The sequence below is a fragment of the Apium graveolens genome, chromosome 4 (genome assembly GCF_009905375.1).
Source record: "Apium graveolens cultivar Ventura chromosome 4, ASM990537v1, whole genome shotgun sequence".
NCBI lineage: Eukaryota > Viridiplantae > Streptophyta > Magnoliopsida > Apiales > Apiaceae > Apium > Apium graveolens.
The window spans coordinates 241,451,672-241,467,375 of NC_133650.1; positions in this window are offsets into that span (position 1 = coordinate 241,451,672).

Below are 15,704 nucleotides of genomic sequence, written 5' to 3' on the forward strand. Positions count from 1 at the left end.
TTCCATCAAACTCTGAATAGTTTGATAACCCTTCTCCTAAGCACTTGTTCCTTTTTCAATCTATAACCCTTCCTGGTTACTCCATATAGGTTACGTCGGGTTGCATGTTTATGTGCTCATATGCCCCTATTTGTCTGGCATCTGAATTACACTTCCTTAAGATTGATACGCGAAACACGTTATGACTTGCTACAGGTTCGGGGGTAGGGCTAGCTCGTAAGCCAACTTCCCAATCCGTCTTAGTATCTCAAAAGGTTCAATGTATCTTGGGCTTAGTTTTCCTTTCTTTCCAAATCTCATTAACCCCTTCCAAGGGAATACCTATAACAACACTAGGTCCCCTACTTCCTATTCCTTGTCCTTTCGTGTCAAATCGACATACTTCTTATGTCCATCTTGGGCTACTACCAGCCGTCCTCTGATTAGATCTATTATATCCTTGGTCCTTTGGACTACTGCGGGTCCGAGCATCTTGCGCTCTACAACTTCATCCTAACATAAGGGAGATCGACATTGTCTTCCCTCAAGGATCTCATAAGGCGACATCTCGATAATGACATATGATCTATTGTCGTAAGAAAACTCAATCCGTGTTAAGTGATCATTCCAATTTCTTTCAAGTCTATTGCACAGACTCTCATTATAGCTTTTAGCATTAGAGCTTTTGCTTCTCAATACCCATTCTTTTCGAGTTCGTAATCGCTACTACCTTCCGTTCCTAATATTATACTGGTTATACTTTTGCTCGTTAGCGTTCTATAACCTTTTAATAACCACGTCAACCTTAGTACCACGAATGTGTTTCCATTCCGAATACTACCACAACTTTACTACTCCTTTTTTAGCTGTTTCTATTTCCCAAAGTTTGATCAATCATATAAAAGTAAAGGAATTTGTTGAGAGATCACTATGATCAAGAACACTTGTTACATTGCATAGTTAGTACAGAAGGTGGCCAGCCTTTGGTACTTGACAAGCAATTAAACAATAGCTGGTATCCTACTCGGCTTCTATCACACAGATAGATAGTCATTCGGCAATACCTCCCTATCTGGAAGGGTTGTTCTTCTCAGTTATATGAAATGAAAAGAAGAGAAAAGAACGAACTGAAGAGAATTGTATATATGAAAAAAAATATTGCCATAAAATATCTGGCTTGGAACCTACCTCTGAATTATAGAGGTTTGTCATAGGAGAACAAAACATATATGTATTTATATCAACATCAAGTATTATAGCATCGTATTTCACATGCCTAAATATTTATTATTCCACCCATCATTCTACGGACCCATGCTCTTCCTCGAGCTTATATTCAATCACCTATGAAACTCCCTCGACATCGAAAATCGAATCTGGAATCTCATTTTATACATCATCGTTAATAGAATTCTATGCTTGCACCGCAACCTTCCTTGTATAGTAATACGACTCTCTATTGATAAGAAAGAATAATATTCAATAGGTAGATACTCTACTTAATTAGTCTATCAATGATAACTTATACACTACCATGACCCGATTAGTGGTACTCAATCTCAACACCCATTCCAATACAACTCTCACGGTTGTAATCAGCTCATTACTCGCAGAATCATTGCTGCCTTACTATGGTCCACTACTGACCTACTGTCGTCATTCACGTTCCATGAAATCTTAATATCTAACCATACGGAGTCCATACATGTCGTATCAAATCCTTCTAAGGAGGTAACATAATCACCATTCCTGATTCATGAAGAACACTCTTGATCCTGACATACATACATGACATGAAGCTAGAATAAAATTGCAGAAGAGTTTCAATCAAAGCAACGATAGCAGGTTAATACCATTCTAAATCATATGCCTTAAATAGAAGACTTACTCAAAGGTTCGTCTAGTCCTTTTTGAAACATGGTCCTGGCTTATCTCAGGATAGGACCTTTCTAAGATAGATAGCCCGTTCATGGCGATTACACGAATTAAACTTTTACCAACTACTATTACGGTTGGGTATTGCACAGTCATCAGAAGTAATGTCAATCTTCCAAACCATAATACAACCTTCACAGCTTTAGCCATCATCACTGTATTCTTTTGGCACAAGTGCCTATAATTATCCTCTTACCTTTAAAGTGTCGGCCACCTCTTTGGCCTATCCTGATAGTAAAATTTCCTTACAGTCAATGTCATTTTAACCACCTCCAAATAATTTTCTACCTCATTTCAATCACAGCTTATGTGAAGATGTTTTCCTTAAAATCTGATAAGTAAAAAAATATCACCATTTTTCCATAAGTTATTGCCTCAGTCTTTAGAGGTTAATCACTGTCACGACTGACTCTCAATCATACTTAGAACATCTTTTATCTTAAGTCCTAATTGCCCTGAACAATTTCGACCATTACTGGTTCGATCCATACTTTCTCGTGGTGGAACACGTGCCCCACTTGGCATCATTATAATTACGACACATTTCCTTTATCAACAATTCTATTCTTGAGAATTTTGAATATTACCTTTCTCCTTGTAAAACCTCTAAGGTTATTCTTCAATCGTTCCTCCTGTATTCCCTATATACAGGGCATATCAAAATACCATTTACTAATACTAGAACCATTGTCTATATACTTCTGAAAAATTTCTCCACTGATCCTTAAAGGTTATTATTACCTTAATCCTTTCTAGTTCAAACTGTCAAAACTCATATTATCCCTATTAAGGGTGAAATGCCAACCTTTATGCATTCCCCTAGGATTCGTTTTAAGTTACCGATGTTCTATCCTTAATTCCACCTTTAAAAAGGTACAAGCATCCTTCCATGGATAAATAAAGTCATATATCCCTGATAAGGGTATCTTATTCAATCATTTCCACCTCAATAGTCTATATCGAATTTCACAATAGCATCCTTATTCAAGTTAAGGTCAATCCACATGGCCTCCAAAAGATAAAAATGGTTATCCGCTTTTCTTTCCTGATTTGGTAATGATCACATGGATGATCTGGAAGATATTGGTGTGTTCAACGTGAACTTCTTCTTAATAAATCCTTATTTACTTTTGTTGTTTATCTCAACAGTCATCTCAATGTTGGGATATCTTTCATACCTGGCGTCTCCCTTCCTGGGTATCAAGCCACTGATCTTACACTTCACATTCTTGAAGGTCACTTCCTTCATCCAATTTTCTTAATTTCTTACTTTCTTGTCTCCTCAGTCTATCTGCGTCTCATTATTTATCCTTCGAACTATCTCAAGGTTTCTTCGAATCCTCCCAACTTACAGGGGATAATATATATGTATCTCTTATGCCCTCAACCATCAATTTTAACTCATGGTGAATCACCCTCATCCTGACGATTACATACTTTTCTATTTCTATTACTACGAGTCTTTAGGGTTTCCTCATACCCAACTTCCTTATCATTCCTCAAACTCTATTGCCTTTATATTCCTTTCCACTTCAGTTTCTTTTTTTTTATTTTCCTTTCTCTTATCATTATTTCATGAACTAACACAACATAAGCATTGATTTCAAATATCCCGTCATTCTGGATTCGTGTCCTCAGAACGAATCTTGATAACTTTTACAACTTAGATTCATAATTCATCATACTCATCCGCTTTTGTTCTAGCTCGAAAGCTTTTACACTACCTCCATAACCTTGGGAAGTACTTTCCCGAAAATAATTGTCTAAACTTAAATCAGTTTATTATAATCTCTTGCTCCGTGCCTTCCTTGGCCTTTCACCAGCGGGTGGTCTCTCTCTTAGGAGGGTAAGTGACAAAAATAGTCTTTTGTGGTTCGTCAATCATTCAGAATCTCAAATGATTCCTCTATTTCCTTTAGCCAGGCTCTTGCCTCGACTAGGTCAACCTGTTCCTTGGAACTCTGAGAGCTTAGAGACTTAAAGGTCCTGAAAGAATTTCCTATCGCATTGTTTCTTCAAGGTGGTGGTTGGGGATAATAGTCTAAGTTCTGTCTAGACAGGTCCATAAATTGCCGTATAGGAGTACTGTCTCGGGTCTCCTTTCCTTACTCGACTTTCTATTTCCTTAGTATGAAATGTTTCAACCTTCTCCCATAATCGGGGTTATCTTATACATTAAAAACCTTGTTTTCCACTCTATTATGTTATGGGTTCTTTCTTTCTTGATGGCAACCTCCCTGACTATCACATTCAGGGTTTGCCCTAAATCCTATTCCTCAAACTATGGCTCTCATCTAAGTTCTCATCCTTAAGCTCTTGAACTTTCGGAACCCAAATTCTATAGGAATACCTCATTATTCCCTTATCATCTTTCTCGGTATTAATCTCATATTTATTTGTTGGCTCTCTGCCTTCATTCATCACCTTTTTCTGGCATAATATGCTCTTTTCCAATAATTCGGTCTCTATTGCAATCTCAAACAGCTTTTCGGTACCGGCTCCGGTTACCTTCACTTCTATTTCCATCTTCTCAAAATCTCTTATAAACTCTCTCAAAGACATTATCATCTTGAGTCTCTCCTTTTTACTAAGGGCATCAGCCACCACATTGGCTTTCCCCGAATGATAAAGAATCTCATAATCGTAATCCTTGATTAGCTCTAACCACCTCATTTGGCACATGTTGAGCTCTTTTCTGCGTGAAAATGTACTAGAGCACTTATGGCTTAGGTAATTCTCGCACTTCTCTCCATACAAGTAGTGCCTCCAATCTTTAGGGCAAAACTATTGCCATGAGCCCAAGCTCATAGGTGGGGATATCGAATTTTATATTCCCTTAATTATCTTGACGCGTACGCGATTATCTTGTTGTGCTATATAAGAAGCACCCTAATTCCTTATGCGAAGCATCACTTACAAATCACAAAATCTCCTTTTTCCATCCGACAATGCCAACATAGGGGCCGTCACCAACCTTTGCTTCAGTTCTTAAAAGATGTTCTCGCATTTCTCTGTCTATTTAAACTTCTCAGTCTTATGAGTAAGCCGCGTTAAAGGGGCTACTATCTTTACAAACTTGAACGAACCTCCGGTAGTGACCGACCAATCCTACCTCTGGTAGTCGACCTAACCATGGTCCTTTATTTATTCTTGTCAGGATCCTCCATGGGATCCTCCTCAGCAACTATCCCTTCTAGGACAACATCCTCAACCGCTACATCCTCAATATCAACATCATCCGGTCCTGCATTAGGACACTCTATCGGATCCACAATCCGATCTCCAATTAGTAATAAACATCATCGCGATGTTGCTCCTCAACCTCAGGGTTCGGAGTCCCGCTACCATCTACGATAACGAACTACGCTTCTATCACGATATTTATAAGGGTTCCCATAAGGGTTTTAACTGTCAATGCTACGTTAGGTAGCCCGACTATGAACTTGGCAAGAGTTCTTATTATCTTAGTGAACTTATTATCTTAACGTCACATCATCTCTGAGGTTTATAACGCTTAGCTCTGATACCACTTCTGTAACACCCCCAAATCCGGGGTCGGGAATCCGGGTTGTCACGAGTTCCATTTCCCTTAATAACACCCAATCTTAATAAACAATCAACTACTCTGTACTGTGACCCCACAATAAACACACACACCATAAGTTATAGTCTCAGAGATGAATATCCAAAAGTAACACGAATCATTTTATTCCAAAATTATATGCCATTACACCGTAAAGGGTTTCTGAATAGATTTACATTTCTTTGCCATTATTACAATTAATAAATATACATAATCTGGTACATCAAAAGTTGAAAGCCTAGCCTATTGGTAGCTCCTACCTCAGCTACGGCGGCATCAACGCCTATAGGAAACTGCGGAACGTTTCCTATCCGCTCTCGAATCGGGAGCTTGGTCCTGTTCATCTTTTCTATCTGTTGTTGTGTGATGAAAGAAGAAAGCAAGGGTGAGCAATAAGCCCACCAAAATAATATGTATAATGATTAACAATATATGAGCCTTCTCATAGTACTCATGAAAGTCTTGGTCAAAAGAAATGAACCAAGTTGATATCTTAATGCGATGAAGTCGCAAAATATTTAGTATATATATACATATATACTTTTCAAAATATTGGAAGTCCTCTTCCATGCATAATATACACAGAGTTCCAGTTTATAACTGTATAAAAATATCGTTGCAAGGTGATCTCATATATCTACCCTTGTCTCAACAGTTTTCTGAAAATCTTTGATATGCATAAGATAATCATTAACTAGATATAAGTTGAAAATATGAAGTTACAAGATACCCCAATATACTTATATCTTTTCCAAATATTACTTGAACTACCACCGTTCAAGTTATAATCAGTTCAAAAGTTCATCACATAGATGAGACTAAAAGACAAGATTTGAATAGATTCAATCTTTGAATATCATTATAAATAATGAAGTTACGAGATACTTCATTAAATCCTGATATATATATACACCTATATATATACATTTCATACACTCCTTGAAAACCTCTGTTATGAAAATTATAAACAGAGTTGCAATATCCAATAAATTTGGAAAGGAGAAAACCTTGGCATAAACCTGATATCTTGTTGATCAGGCAAAGATACCAATAAGTAACCTTTTCTACTAGTAGATGGACGAATTCCCCACTGGTCATCACCCTGGCCGCAATAGGACCTTATGCTGGACTGCCACTCAGCCACTTACGCATTTGATGGACTCCCACTGAGCCACTTACACTTTCATGGACGCCCACTGAGCCCATGTTGCTTATGCCGACTCAAATAGATGAACTTACTTCCCGAACGATGGGCAAGTAATCAAGATGTTTTCTCAAAACAGCAACCTCGTTGCGAATGTAAAATACACCACTGAGCCGGATCCCTCAAGTTTTGAACGAGTATTTAAATCCCCTTTAAAAGGAAGATCTTAAATATAAAAATGAGTTTTGGGATCCGCTCTAACTTTTAAAAATCATTTTGAAGACTCGAAAACACTTTAAAGAGTGTTTGGAGTAATGCTGATTTAATGAAATAAATCAGTCCCAATATATTAGAAAATATCTGAATATTATTATTTAAATAATATTCCCATAAAGAATCATCTTTATAAAAATAATTGAAGTAGAAGTTTTAAAACTTATACTTGAAATGAGTATTAAATAATCAAAGATATACTTATACGAAAGTACTATCTTTATTTGAATAATCAAAGATAAGTTTGATTATCGACACCTTATTCTTTAATAAAATAAAGAACATATCTCAGCAAATAATCGGAGTCATAGATCCTCAAATGAATATTCAAATAATATTTATTAAATAATATAAACTGAGTCATAAGCCCTCGAATGAATATTCAAATAATATTCAATAAATAATATAAAAGAGTCATAAGCCCTCGAATGAATATTCAAATAATATTCAAATAATAAAATAAGAGGAGTCATAAGTCCTCGAATGAATATTCAAAATAATATTCATTTAATAAAATAAAGAAGTCATAAGCCCTCGAATCAATATTCGTAATAATATTCATTAAATAAAATAAAGTTATCGAATAAACCTTATTCGATTAATAGTTTTAAAAACTATATCAATATATATATATATATATAAATATATATTATACTCGGGAGCCTCGCCTCCCGGTTTTAGAAAAAGTTCACCTTTTGATCCCCTATACTAAGGGTATACGCAAATACCGCTTATCTCTAGCATAGGTATTATGCAACGAATAAGCATTTGAACCAACAGACATATAAATCAAGAATACGAAACAGGCATGTATATATACCATATCACATGCTACAATATATCGCAAGAATTTGCTAATAACAAATATGCATTTATCACAAGATCATGCATATACACATATACATCACAACAACAATATAACGGGTAGAAAACTTGCCTGAGCGACTGGGGGTTACGAATGGCTCGGGACGAGTCTGGTAACCTATAAACAACAAGTAAGTTGGAATTAAACCAAAGTCACTTGTAAATCTATACTCTAACCAACTCAGACTCTAACGATCGTTTTGCGCTTACTGATTCTCTTAAGTCACTCGAGTACCCTCGGCTCCACCATTTTTAATAAATTAACCATTACGAGTTTTAAAGTGATTCCTTCGCGAGTGTCTTACCAACTGCCTAACACTCTTACCATAATTGTTTCATACATTAATTAACCCTTTTTGATCTTTAACCTATGTTTCAAATTAAGGCGAGGGGAAATGTTTCGTTCGCGAAACGCCGTTACTTGAAATGGTCGTTTCTCCTAAACCGTGCATCGGAATCGAACGAACTACATATCAAAACGAAGCTCGTAACACGAGCTATCTAGACATGGCAATGGTCATAATCTAGCAGGGGGTTCTCGGGTCCTAATGTTATGCACAAAAACAGTCTAAAGAAAACCGGACGTTACGACGGCTATGTTTACGTGATTTCCAAATTTAAACCATTCAAAACCAACCACAATTCAACCCCAAATCAATCATACAACCCACATCCCTCCAAACCACATCATAACAGCCCCAACAAATCCACATTAACCATTTATACTTATTCCCCACATGAACTAAAAGCTTTACTTAGGTTCTTTAACTAATTATCAAGATTTACAACTCCAACAATACCACAAAACCAACTAATCTCTACAACTCAACCAAACTTCAAACAATCAAGCATCATGCTTCACATATAATATGTCAAACATATTCATTCCTAATTACTTAAAACTAAAGCTAGGGTTTGTAGTTTATACCTTCCTTGGAGAGTGGAGAATCAAGAGAATGGCTTGGAATCACCCTTAAAGTCCTTATCCAAGCTTAATCTAAACAAAACTTTAAGAACACAAATTTTAATTCTTGAAAAACACTATTCACCATCTTCTTCCATGATTTATAGAAAAAGATTGGCTTGGAATTAGAAGCTTAAACTTATAGGAAGTATGTAACTGTTATTCCTAATGAACTAACAATGAGATTTACAGAAGGGGGTTTGAATGTAAATCTCAAAACTTTTTCTGGTTTTGAGCAGTTTCAAAGGCTATGTGTTTAAGATAAACAAGTGTATGAATTGCTTTAAGCTAATACAGACAGATATATATTCAAACACTAATGTAAAGAACACAACAGACCTTAAAAACTTTTCTGGTGGATTGTTGTTCCACCAGAGATGGTATTTCAGAAAATCTGTGAATCAAGAAGTTAATCACAGCTGCGTCCTAGTACAAACTAGATAATTTTTCTCTCAAGATTTTTCTAAACAGCTCTGGAAAAATTCTTATCTAATTACTAGCTGCTACTTGGTTTATATATCACCAAGTTTACAAGTGAAGACAAAGATAAAAAGTACAATAATAAAATAAGTTCTCCACTTGTTTCTTCTCCATTTTACTCCAGTGCATTGTTGACTATTGCCTCTTTATACTAGAGTAGAACGGCTGCTTTTTCTGATGTTCCTGAAATAGGCTACCACATCTCAGTTGTCTCTGTCAACCCATGTGCCTCTGTTTGTAGGTACAACTACCACTTGTCAACTGCTATTTAACAGAACATCCGTTGAAGCCTTCATCCGTTGATGGCTTTATCCGTTGATGCACTCATCCGTTGAAGGATGTTATCCGTTGAAGCTTTAGAGACATCCGTTGAAGCTTTGTTTCTCATCCGTTGAAGGTCTTTAAGTTATCCGTTGACACCATTTCATTTATACAAAATTACAAGGCATGAAATATTTACAATTGGCCTTCGTATCTGCATATCCTCTAGTAGTCAACGTGACTTATAATTTCCCTCAACATTTAAGAATTATATCTCAAATTCAGAGACTGAAATGTGCTACAACACTAGACTTATTTCTAAGTAAAGCTACACCATCAACGGATAGCCAAAATGGTCTTATCCGTTGAGGCTACAAACACTAGATTTCTACTTAAGTGTTTTGTTAAACATATCATCAAACTAATGCACATATATTCCTAACAATCTCCCCCTATTTATGTCTATAAGAATTGTAGACATAAATTCAAGGTTAACTTGATGATAACAAAACACTTAACAAATATATGAACTGAAACTAAGTAGAAATTTAAAAGTGCTGCAAAAGTGTATGTACTAGAAGGTAATTGAAGATTTACAGTATTCCCAAGGGTGCTCCTCTAGCCTGAGCAAATCATCTTTTTCTTCTTTGTTCCCTGGTTTTCTTTCCTAGCCCTTTGTCATTTTCCTCAATTTGGAGTTGGAGTTGTCTGAAGAATTCAGCTTCATCTTCATCACTGATATCCAACTTAGATTGCATTTCTTTGAGAGTTTCATTGTTGGCAATCTTGAGTTGGTCTTCAATTCTGAAAAATCTTCTGACTCCTTTATCATCTCTGAATTCCATCAACCAATAAGGTGATTTGTGAATTGTAGTTCCCCTTTCTTGAATGAGTAAGGTTCTGGGCAAAGCATTGGGCTCCCTCCAAGTTTTCCTTATGTTGGCAATCTTGTTGAGAATTTCAGTCTTGGCAGTCCTGGTAAAGCCAGAATCCTTTTGTATGGCTGAAAAGACTCTGATCAAGGTAGAGTAGCCTTCATTCAGAATCCTGTAGAGAGACCATGTTCTTTCCCCATCTCCTTTATATCTGAACACCAATCTCTCTGGTAGCTGTCTGTAGGCAGCAATTCCCCTTACATCCTCCAGCTCATCCAGATAGAGTTTAATGTCTGAAATTTCTTTTATGTCACAGATGTGAACATAACCATCTTTAGAAATGGGTGGCTTAGGGTTAGGTTTATGTTTTTGAGTGAATTTCTTAGAGTTTAGGGGAGGTGTAGATTTGGATTTTCTTTTCTGTTTCTTTGATAGTGGAAGAGTAGTTAAAAAGGTAGGCAAATTGATGGTATCCCAATCAATAAGTTCCTCTTTAGGGATGATTGGTTCACCATGGATGTTTATAGTGGGATCAGCAACAAAGGGTTCAGGTATGGAAGGTAGAGATTTAGTTTCTTCAGTGTTGTCTTCAATCCTTCTATGTGCCTTGGCCTTTCTTCTGTTTCCCTTCTGCCATTCTTCTTTTTCCTCCATACTTTCACCAAATATACTCCCAAAAACCTCATCTAAGTTTGCAATCTTGTCTTCACCCCTGACTTCAATTCCTTTCTCATTTTCAACTAGACTTGACTTTAGCTGTTGTTCAAGCTTTGCTTGTGCTCTTTTGTCAGCCTTGAGTTTTTCAGCTTCTTTCTTTAACCTTTTGGTTTCTTCCCTCTTGGCTATTGAGAATTTGGGATGTCCTTGCATCACATATATGCTCTTTCCCTCTCTAAAGATAATAGCCATGTTTCTCCTTACTGCCTCATACATGGTCTCCTTGTGTTTTATGATGCTAGTACCCAAAACTTTGTCTTCATCAGGCTTTGGAAGAGGAAAGTCCACTTCTTCCATTTGAGCAAAGTCTAGAGGGTTCTTTGTGGAGTCCTTGCTGGATCTAGTGTTGGGCTTGAGAACCATAGGTTTTAGATTCTTGAAAGAAGTCTCTCCAACCTTATTTCTCCTTTCTGGCTTGTGCTCCATATTGATTGGTTCAACCTTTGTGCTATGTTTCACAGATATTGATTTATCTTGTGCAGAGACAAACAACTGTTGCATCCTTTCATCAATTCTCCTCCTTTGCTCTTTCACTTGAATTTCAGCTGCTGCTAGCTGGATTAAATCAATTCCATCAGGCTTTCCTTTGATTTGAATGATTGGAGAAGTAGTGATGGCAGGAACTAGCACTTTAGATATTTGGATTTTTGTAGATGGCTCTCCTTCCCCTTCCCTTTTACTCTCCCCCTTTTTGTTATCATCAAGGAGAGGGGTCAAGCCCTGTGCTTTTGCCAGCTGCATAAGTAGATTTGTTTGAGATTGTTGGTTGTGAAGAATGGTGGCCACGGAATCTTCAATAACTTGAACTCTGTCTTCCAATTTGGCCAGCCTCTTTTCAGTATGTGATTCCTTTTTCAATCTCAACAAAATGTCCTGCATTGTACCATAGGGCATGACTGAATCCAATTTTTCAGAATTGTAGGATTTCAAGTCAGCAATATCCTTTCTGAGTTCATCCACACTCAGATTCTGTCTTACTTGCTGCAACTTCATGAGATGCAGTGAGTCCAAGTGAGCTGTAAGGATAGCCTTTGTACCTGCATGAGAAGTTTTCTGAATGGCCTGTTGGATAGTATTGATTTGTTTGACTAAGGAGACATTGAATTGCCCTGTTGTATACTCCTTTGTCAAGGCCCATTCAGGTAGATTTGGAATAGAACTAGGGCCTTCATCTCCCCCTAAGTTCATGCTTCCATCAGAAGAAACAAAGTCATCATCATCAGAATTTACTCCAAATTCTTCAGATGACTCACCAGCTTTTGAAGGCATCTTGTTAATAGCAGCTTTGTCCCTTTGAAGAGATGTTGTTGTATGTACTAGATGTAGTGTCTTTTCTGCCTCCACATTGCCCTGTGCAGCCAACAATTGATAGGCTGAAACAGGATGAGTAAAAGTGTTAGCATCCAAGGAAATGTTATCAATTACAGCTTTATAATGTTGCTGAAATTGTCTTTCCTTTTCAGCATCATTCACAATCATTGACTCACTAGCAATGGCTGGATCCATCCTTATATCTGCTGTACCTGCCTTTCTCTCATTTTCTCTATGTTCTTGCATCAGGGGCTCCCCCTGGCTCACACAACTCACTCCCTCACCTTCACCTACTAAGGTGGTACTCCTCTCACTTACTTTTGCCATGCTGGAAGAAATAGCATGCATATTTGAGCTCTCAATCTCTCCTTTTTCCTGGGAGCAACCCAGCCTCTCACTCAAATTGTCACTCCCTTCCCTCAGTCCTAGAAGTGATTGTACAGTAATCAAGTCTTCTACACTTGGAATTGTTTCAGTTGTGTGTGTAGAGACTATCAACGGATGCGGAATAGCCGTTGAAGGTGAAACTGATGGTATCAACGGATAACTGCTGTTAAGCTTATCCGTTGAAGAACAACCACTTGTCAACGGATGAGTGATATCCGTTGAAGAAGGAAAAGAAGTAGAAATTGAAAGTGATATAACTGTTGAATCTGTGTAGATTGATATGAGTTTTGGTGACACAGATCCTTCAATTACATCTGAAAGAATTTGCGGGTGATCCAACAAATCATCTAAAAGATGATGATCACCTGTATTTGAGTGGGGCTCCTCCCTGAGTTGTAAAGAGGGAGAATCAGGAATTGATGGGAATAACATATCCACATCTAGAGATGGTGAAGAAGTGTGTGGTGATTGATGTGTGTTAATTGTGAGAGAATGGGGCTGTGACTCCATATTTGTTGGAGCCACATCAAACTGAGTTTGAGAAGGCATAGATACAGATGGATGTATCTGTGCAGTGTGTGCACCCTGTGTAGAAGATTGGGTCCTGGCTCTCTTTCTTCTAATAAAGGCTTTTGTTGGTGAGTGTTTGGCTTTATTGTCCCTCCCTCGTTTGTTCTGTGTTCCTGGTTGGGAACTATTTTCAATAGTTACATCCTTTTGGGAGGATGCAGCTAGGGATATGCTAGTAACCTTTTCAACCACCACAGCTTTTTGAGAAACTGTGGCTTGGCTAGCTTGGGAAGCACTTATCTCTCCTTCCTTATCCTGGGGGTTTCTTTGATGTTCACCCCTCCCCTCACCACTCACACCCTGTTCACTCCCTTCAGGGTTAATGGTAGATGTTACAACTGTTGTCTTTTGAGAAACAACAGAGGTAGTTTTCTTTGTCTTTGATTTTGAAAGTTTAGTTTTGGTGACCTTGGTAGGAATCTGTTGGGGCATTGTCACAGATTCCATGGCCACACTAGAAGATAAAGAAATAGAGGGGTTGGAAGAAGTAGGAGTTGTAGAAGCAATTACCTCACTTACCTGAGGTGCATTCATGATTGGTAAATATACCAATGACACACTGCTGTTGAGATCCATTCTCAATAAATCTGCAAGAACTCTCTTCTCTTGTGCCCAGCACTTGAGTTTATTATTCTCATTGGTTATGACCAAACCTTCAGCAACATGGTTAGCCAATAACATAAAGAATCTAGCATAATAGATATTATTAGTTCTATTAGCTTTGTTACCTAATCTAGTACCCAATTCTAGCATAACATAGTTGCTAAAATTAAAATACCTATCAGAAACAAGCATATAGAGCATATTAACAAGAGATGAAGTTATGGCATCAAAATTGCTAATTTTCCCAGAGAAAACCTTGATAAAGGCATCCCCAAGAAAACTCCATTCTTTCCTAAGGCCTTTTCTTTTAATACTCCCTAAACTAGTAGAGTTAAGAGAATAACCTATGGAATCTAACATGCTGGATACATCATTATCAGTGTGTGGTGTCATGGCATTGTTCTCAGGTAATTTAAAACATGCTAGTAAATCATCACAGTTAACACAATGATTTTTACCTTTGAGGGTGAAGGAGATAGTCATATCTATTGAGTTGAACTGAGCAGTTGTCCAAATCTCCTCAACTACTTCACAGTAAATCGTTGGGGCTTCCAGCATTGTATAGCTAAGTTTACAGTTTTTGATGAAGTCCATCATTTTGTGATAATCGGAGTGGGCTTCATTCTTTTCTACCAAAGCTATGAAATTGTTCTTCTCATAGATGAATCCTGACTGAGACATAATCTTTACTACTGGTGCCATTGTTATGAGTAGAAATTGCAGAGAATAATTTGAAGGTTTTGCAGAGAGAAAATGGTAAAAGCTTTGAAATTTCAAGAAAGCGTAAAGTAAAAATGAAAAATCAGAAGGGCTTATATACTTTCTTAAATTAAAAAGCATAAATAAAAGATTAAACAATAAATATATGTAAGTGAATTTCAGCCGTTTAAGAATAAACTGTAAGTATTCTAAAAACTACCTTTAAAACAAATACATACAGCAGTATGTATGAGTATCAACGGTTAAGACAATAGAATCAACGGCTGTGAAACACCTGAATCGACTGATGTGATGTTTCAACGGATAAGGTAAACTGTCATCCATTGAAGAGCACTTCAGTTTTATCCGTTGACGGATAAAAATTCCAGAAATGTATATGTCTTTCAACGGATAATGAACATCCGTTGACAGAACAATTTTGACTTTCAACGGATAGGAAATATCCGTTGATGAAATAATCTGTGTTAAAAATCAAATTTGTTCTAGCAGCTAATACATTTCAGGCTTCAATTCAAATTGCAATAAGGACATGAATTTTAAGAGTAATTAAGCATACCTAGCTCACTTACCAATCTTGTGAATGTTGATTCATCAAGTGGCTTGGTAAATATGTCTGCAATTTGTTGTTCACTTGGAACAAAATGAAGTTCCACTGTACCTTTCATCACATGTTCCCTAATGAAGTGGTACTTGATATCAATGTGCTTGGTTCTTGAGTGCTGCACTGGATTTTCAGTAATGGCAATGGCACTTGTGTTGTCACTAAATATTGGAATTTTGTCAACAGTCATACCATAGTCAAATAACTGGTTCCTCATCCATAGTCTGGAAAATTTTGATCTTCAAAACCTGGAGGTTGGCTTACATAAACTTCTTCCTCCAATTCCCCATTTAGAAATGCACTCTTGACATCCATCTGATAGACTTTGAAATTGGCATTAGCTGCATAGGCTAGAAAGATTCTGATGGCTTCAAGTCTTGCAACTGGAGCAAATGTTTCATCAAAATCTATTCCCTCTTGTTGAGAATAGCCTTTAG